General features: G+C 50.5%; 1 non-coding gene across 1 annotated transcript in view; it reads left to right on the forward strand.

Moving 5' to 3' along the window:
• The first annotated feature begins 7031 nt into the window (after positions 1-7031).
• LOC124580788 overlaps positions 7032-7500 on the forward strand; it is a 1910-nt gene continuing 1441 nt past the window's right edge. The window contains exon 1 of the ribosomal RNA XR_006973316.1: positions 7032-7500. This exon is cut by the window's right edge and continues 1441 nt beyond it. This is a non-coding gene — a ribosomal RNA (small subunit ribosomal RNA).

Genomic DNA, 7500 nt, shown 5'->3' on the forward strand with positions numbered 1-7500 from the left:
GACTAAGACAGCCATGGGCCCACAGTGCCCTTCTTTCGACCCCACCCACAAAGCCTGCATCCTCTGTCGACAACAGCACCCCAACGCCAGCGCCTCTGCCGCACGAAGTCGTGGACCGGCAATCACTCCACCTGCACCCGTTCGTGCCCCACCCCAACCGCCCAACCCGCAACTCCAGCGGATGAACGGCGGACTTTGCTCGCACGCGCAATGTGCAATCCACCCCTATAACGTGCGTTTCATGAAGAGTTATGTCCAATATGCGACATTCCCGCTGTCCCTATACATGAGCTGCGAGCTGTACCACTTACGAGCTACAGACGCGATCGCGTTGCTCTCTGTACGAATGCAGATGCTCAGCGGTCAGCTAGGAGGCGCTCCATCCATGTCGGTACCGGTGAGCGTTGCACTCGCAGTCGCAAAAACGTACGGCAAGTATATTACTCGGAAGAGTCAATGACAGTCCAAGCCCCCCTGCGTGGGAAGAGTCTTTCTAGGCCATGACCCACCGGAAGGGCGCAGCGTCCCCCACCCCAGACATGTGACGTCACACTATCGGTATTGACGACTAGACTGATTCCTTATAATCATTTGCCATACACCGGTGGAAGCTGCCGAGACGAGTAACTACATGGCGGCCTCGCCGTGTCACTAATGTACAGAGATACAACAGTTTCGACTGGAACCGGATGAAACGTATACACGGCGCTGATTAGTAATAGATAGAGCCATCAAAATACAGATAATGTATACAACTGTCCGTATACATGCTGAAAGACTCTGCTCACAATCACAACCACACGTCAGCCAGACACTCTTATCACGCACTACTCTCTGCCTGTAACAGGCACAGAGACAATATGTAAGCACCAGCATGGAACAACACCCAGTGCATCCTCTCCGCCACATTAGACTATCCACACTATCATAACCAGACCGGGAGGTCCACTCACAAAACAGAATATCCCACCCTTCCGACAACCACCATTGCTCAGCTAAGCCACCAACACCCACACATGTCCTACACAGGGGTACACCCAACATCACAATACTGCCTCCTGTCACAGCACACAAACAATGGCAGGAATGAAAGACACAGGTCTGCCACAAGCATGGAATCAGAGCGCCGCCTGTTATGAGCCAAAGGTGCACCCTGACGTGGCAAATCAGATGATGCCGCAGTCATTTACTTACGATAATCACAATCAACAAACCGGCCCCCCCCCCCCCCCAAAACACCTTTCCTTACAACAATGTGTACCTTAACCTAACCCGTATTGTGCCTTAACCTAACCCGTATTGTGCCTTAACCTAACCCGTATTGTGCCTTAACCTAACCCGTATTGTGCCTTAACCTAACCCGTATTGTGCCTTAACCTAACCCGTATTGTGCCTTAACCTAACCCGTATTGTGCCTTAACCTAACCCGTATTGTGCCTTAACCTAACCCACGTTGTGCCTTAACCTAACCCACGTTGTGCCTTAACCTAACCCACGTTGTGCCTTAACCTAACCCACGTTGTGCCTTAACCTAACCCACGTTGTGCCTTAACCTAACCCACATTGTGCCTTAACCTAACCCATATTGTGCCTTAACCTAACCCATATTGTGCCTTAACCTAACCCATATTGTGCCTTAACCTAACCCATATTGTGCCTTAACCTAACCCATATTGTGCCTTAACCTAACCCATATTGTGCCTTAACCTAACCCATATTGTGCCTTAACCTAACCCATATTGTGCCTTAACCTAACCCATATTGTGCCTTAACCTAACCCATATTGTGCCTTAACCTAACCCATATTGTGCCTTAACCTAACCCATATTGTGCCTTAACCTAACCCATATTGTACCTTAACCTAACCCGTATTGTGCCTTAACCTAACCCGTATTGTGCCTTAACCTAACCCGTATTGTGCCTTAACCTAACCCGTATTGTGCCTTAACCTAACCCGTATTGTGCCTTAACCTAACCCGTATTGTGCCTTAACCTAACCCGTATTGTGCCTTAACCTAACCCGTATTGTGCCTTAACCTAACCCGTATTGTGCCTTAACCTAACCCGTATTGTGCCTTAACCTAACCCGTATTGTGCCTTAACCTAACCCACGTTGTGCCTTAACCTAACCCACGTTGTGCCTTAACCTAACCCACGTTGTGCCTTAACCTAACCCACGTTGTGCCTTAACCTAACCCACGTTGTGCCTTAACCTAACCCACGTTGTGCCTTAACCTAACCCACGTTGTGCCTTAACCTAACCCATATTGTGCCTTAACCTAACCCATATTGTGCCTTAACCTAACCCATATTGTGCCTTAACCTAACCCATATTGTGCCTTAACCTAACCCATATTGTGCCTTAACCTAACCCATATTGTGCCTTAACCTAACCCATATTGTGCCTTAACCTAACCCATATTGTGCCTTAACCTAACCCATATTGTGCCTTAACCTAACCCATATTGTGCCTTAACCTAACCCATATTGTGCCTTAACCTAACCCATATTGTGCCTTAACCTAACCCATATTGTGCCTTAACCTAACCCGTATTGTGCCTTAACCTAACCCGTATTGTGCCTTAACCTAACCCGTATTGTGCCTTAACCTAACCCGTATTGTGCCTTAACCTAACCCGTATTGTGCCTTAACCTAACCCGTATTGTGCCTTAACCTAACCCGTATTGTGCCTTAACCTAACCCGTATTGTGCCTTAACCTAACCCGTATTGTGCCTTAACCTAACCCGTATTGTGCCTTAACCTAACCCGTATTGTGCCTTAACCTAACCCGTATTGTGCCTTAACCTAACCCGTATTGTGCCTTAACCTAACCCGTATTGTGCCTTAACCTAACCCGTATTGTGCCTTAACCTAACCCGTATTGTGCCTTAACCTAACCCGTATTGTGCCTTAACCTAACCCGTATTGTGCCTTAACCTAACCCACGTTGTGCCTTAACCTAACCCACGTTGTGCCTTAACCTAACCCACGTTGTGCCTTAACCTAACCCACGTTGTGCCTTAACCTAACCCACGTTGTGCCTTAACCTAACCCACGTTGTGCCTTAACCTAACCCACGTTGTGCCTTAACCTAACCCACGTTGTGCCTTAACCTAACCCATATTGTGCCTTAACCTAACCCATATTGTGCCTTAACCTAACCCATATTGTGCCTTAACCTAACCCATATTGTGCCTTAACCTAACCCATATTGTGCCTTAACCTAACCCATATTGTGCCTTAACCTAACCCATATTGTGCCTTAACCTAACCCATATTGTGCCTTAACCTAACCCATATTGTGCCTTAACCTAACCCATATTGTGCCTTAACCTAACCCATATTGTGCCTTAACCTAACCCATATTGTGCCTTAACCTAACCCATATTGTGCCTTAACCTAACCCATATTGTGCCTTAACCTAACCCGTATTGTGCCTTAACCTAACCCGTATTGTGCCTTAACCTAACCCGTATTGTACCTTAACCTAACCCGTATTGTGCCTTAACCTAACCCGTATTGTGCCTTAACCTAACCCGTATTGTGCCTTAACCTAACCCGTATTGTGCCTTAACCTAACCCGTATTGTGCCTTAACCTAACCCGTATTGTGCCTTAACCTAACCCGTATTGTGCCTTAACCTAACCCGTATTGTGCCTTAACCTAACCCGTATTGTGCCTTAACCTAACCCGTATTGTGCCTTAACCTAACCCGTATTGTGCCTTAACCTAACCCGTATTGTGCCTTAACCTAACCCGTATTGTGCCTTAACCTAACCCGTATTGTGCCTTAACCTAACCCGTATTGTGCCTTAACCTAACCCGTATTGTGCCTTAACCTAACCCACGTTGTGCCTTAACCTAACCCACGTTGTGCCTTAACCTAACCCACGTTGTGCCTTAACCTAACCCACGTTGTGCCTTAACCTAACCCACGTTGTGCCTTAACCTAACCCACGTTGTGCCTTAACCTAACCCACGTTGTGCCTTAACCTAACCCACGTTGTGCCTTAACCTAACCCATATTGTGCCTTAACCTAACCCATATTGTGCCTTAACCTAACCCATATTGTGCCTTAACCTAACCCATATTGTGCCTTAACCTAACCCATATTGTGCCTTAACCTAACCCATATTGTGCCTTAACCTAACCCATATTGTGCCTTAACCTAACCCATATTGTGCCTTAACCTAACCCATATTGTGCCTTAACCTAACCCATATTGTGCCTTAACCTAACCCATATTGTGCCTTAACCTAACCCATATTGTGCCTTAACCTAACCCATATTGTGCCTTAACCTAACCCATATTGTGCCTTAACCTAACCCATATTGTGCCTTAACCTAACCCATATTGTGCCTTAACCTAACCCATATTGTGCCTTAACCTAACCCATATTGTGCCTTAACCTAACCCATATTGTGCCTTAACCTAACCCATATTGTGCCTTAACCTAACCCATATTGTGCCTTAACCTAACCCATATTGTGCCTTAACCTAACCCATATTGTGCCTTAACCTAACCCATATTGTGCCTTAACCTAACCCATATTGTGCCTTAACCTAACCCATATTGTGCCTTAACCTAACCCATATTGTGCCTTAACCTAACCTATATTGCGCCTTAACCTAACCCATGTTGCGCCTTAACCTAACCTATGTTGCGCCTTAACCTAACCTATGTTGCGCCTTAACCTAACCTACGTTGCGCCTTAACCTAACCTATATTGCGCCTTAACCTAACCTATATTGCGCCTTAACCTAACCTATATTGCGCCTTAACCTAACCTATATTGCGCCTTAACCTAACCTATATTGCGCCTTAACCTAACCTATATTGCGCCTTAACCTAACCCACGTTGCGCCTTAACCTAACCCACGTTGCGCCTTAACCCAACCCACGTTGCGCCTTAACCCAACCCACGTTGCGCCTTAACCCAACCCACGTTGGGCCTTAACCCAACCCACGTTGCGCCTTAACCCAACCCACGTTGCGCCTTAACCCAACCCACGTTGGGCCTTAACCCAACACACGTTGGGCCTTAACCCAACACACGTTGGGCCTTAACCCAACACACGTTGGGCCTTAACCCAACACACGTTGGGCCTTAACCCAACACACGTTGGGCCTTAACCCAACACACGTTGGGCCTTAACCCAACACACGTTGGGCCTTAACCCAACACACGTTGGGCCTTAACCCAACACACGTTGGGCCTTAACCCAACACACGTTGGGCCTTAACCCAACACACGTTGGGCCTTAACCCAACACACGTTGGGCCTTAACCCAACACACGTTGGGCCTTAACCCAACACACGTTGGGCCTTAACCCGCTCTGTAATTGTCATACGACGCGTTAAATTAGTGTAGTGTTGCCTAACTGCAACCCCCGCAATATAGTTTGCTACTCGCACTGCCTGGTCCCCAGTGTATCGCTTCATGTTAAACACCTTGCAGCGATACACTGTAATGTGGATGGCAGCAGGACGTACATGCTCAATGCCCTTCGCAGTTGTTCATTGGCATTCGCATGGCGAAGCACTTAGCCTACGCTGTGGTACGGCCTGTGTCAACTGTCCGCTGATGTTGTACGTCCAAATCACACACTGTACTGCACATTGGTCCTCATGTACTGAATGATACATCGTGGTACATGTGACCGTACAACGACTGCGCCAACAACGGCGAACCATGCGGTCCAACTGTTGTGCACTCAGCTATGTGTCGTCTCCCTATAAGAGCCGGATTGCAGTGTGGTATGCCCTGGATGGCGATCAGCATGAGCCGTCTGTTGATGTAGTGGCGCGTGTTGTCAGACGTAGTCGTCTCTTCTCACACACCGTGACAGCATGGTGCACTGCGTTCCACATCTGCGACATGCGACAGAGGCCGGTTGACAGTCGTTCGCGCAATGGACATCGCATACGTACGGGGGCCACCTTCCACGTGTTCGCGAAGCGTGCACATGTTGTTGCGTGTATGTGGGCAGACATAGTGTGTCGTGACACCTGACACAGGCATGCAACAATCGTTGAATTTGCAAATGGCGATGGACGTCTACGTTTGCTGGTGACGTTACGCAAATGAACAACTGGTAAACCGTTGTGGTGCGGTTGTTCTCGCTAGAGGTGAATCAGTGATGGCGACGATCGGTTGAGCTACCAACCGGTTGTTTCAGCGATACCCACCATGCCCACGAACGTGAATGGCATGTGGGTGTGAAGCGATACGCGGCGGTGGCTGGGTGGGACCGTCCCCGGCCGGTGAGGGGGGGCCTCCCGGCGTGCTGGCCGCGCGGTGCGTGGGCGCACGCGCTACAGCCGGCTGGTGGGGGCGGCCAGTGGCAGGCGCGCCGGCCGACGGAGGCGGCAGGCGGCGCAGCTGCGCGCCGGCGCACCCTGCACGCGGCGCCGTGCGGCCAAAGTAGGTCCTCGCGGGCCCGGTGCGAAGCGCGGTGGACATCTGCAGTGTGCTGGTCCGATTGAGGACTGTGTGCGCTGAGGATGCGCCGCCGCCCGGCGCTCGGCGCCGCGACGCCGTCTGCTGCTCGGTCGCCTCTGCGGTTCTCGCAGGTGGTTTGTATCGCAGCTGTGCGGACGTGTTGGCGCGTGCGCTGTGCTGGGAGAGTTCGCTTCGGCACCCAAGTGGGGCTTTTGTCCTTCTGTGGCGCTGGCGTTGGAGCTGCCGGCCACCGTAGGTGGCGCGTGTTGTCTCCCGCCGGCAATGCCACGACAGCACGCTCCCGGGCCTCTGTCGGCAGCGGCAAGCTCAGTTGGGAGCACGGGTGGTCGCACCTAAAGCGTCTACTCGCCAAACTCCGGGCGATTGCGCCTCTCTCGAACCCGACCAAGTACTTAGGACGGCGCTGCGCGCCGCCGGGACCTGAGAGGGTTTCGAGGTGTATCGTGCAGGGGAGCTCAGCCTCCTCCTGTTTGCAGAATAATTGAGCGGACGCTTGCGTGTTCGCGCGGGCCCCCGGGACACACTCCCGGGCGGCCGGCTGCTCAGCTCTAGTTGACGCAGCTCCCTGGTTGATCCTGCCAGTAGTCATATGCTTGTCTCAAAGATTAAGCCATGCATGTCTCAGTACAAGCCGCATTAAGGTGAAACCGCGAATGGCTCATTAAATCAGTTATGGTTCCTTAGATCGTACCCACGTTACTTGGATAACTTTGGTAATTCTAGAGCTAATACATGCAAACAGAGTCCCGACCAGAGATGGAAGGGACGCTTTTATTAGATCAAAACCAATCGGTCGGCTCGTCCGGTCCGTTTGCCTTGGTGACTCTGAATAACTTTGGGCTGATCGCACGGTCCTCGTACCGGCGACGCATCTTTCAAATGTCTGCCTTATCAACTGTCGATGGTAGGTTCTGCGCCTACCATGGTTGTAACGGGTAACGGGGAATCAGGGTTCGATTCCGGAGAGGGAGCCTGAGAAACGGCTACCACATCCAAGGAAGGCAGCAGGCGCGCAAATTACCCACTCCCGG

The sequence above is a fragment of the Schistocerca americana genome, unplaced genomic scaffold (assembly GCF_021461395.2).
Source record: "Schistocerca americana isolate TAMUIC-IGC-003095 unplaced genomic scaffold, iqSchAmer2.1 HiC_scaffold_352, whole genome shotgun sequence".
In the NCBI taxonomy this organism is placed as follows: Eukaryota; Metazoa; Arthropoda; class Insecta; order Orthoptera; family Acrididae; genus Schistocerca; species Schistocerca americana.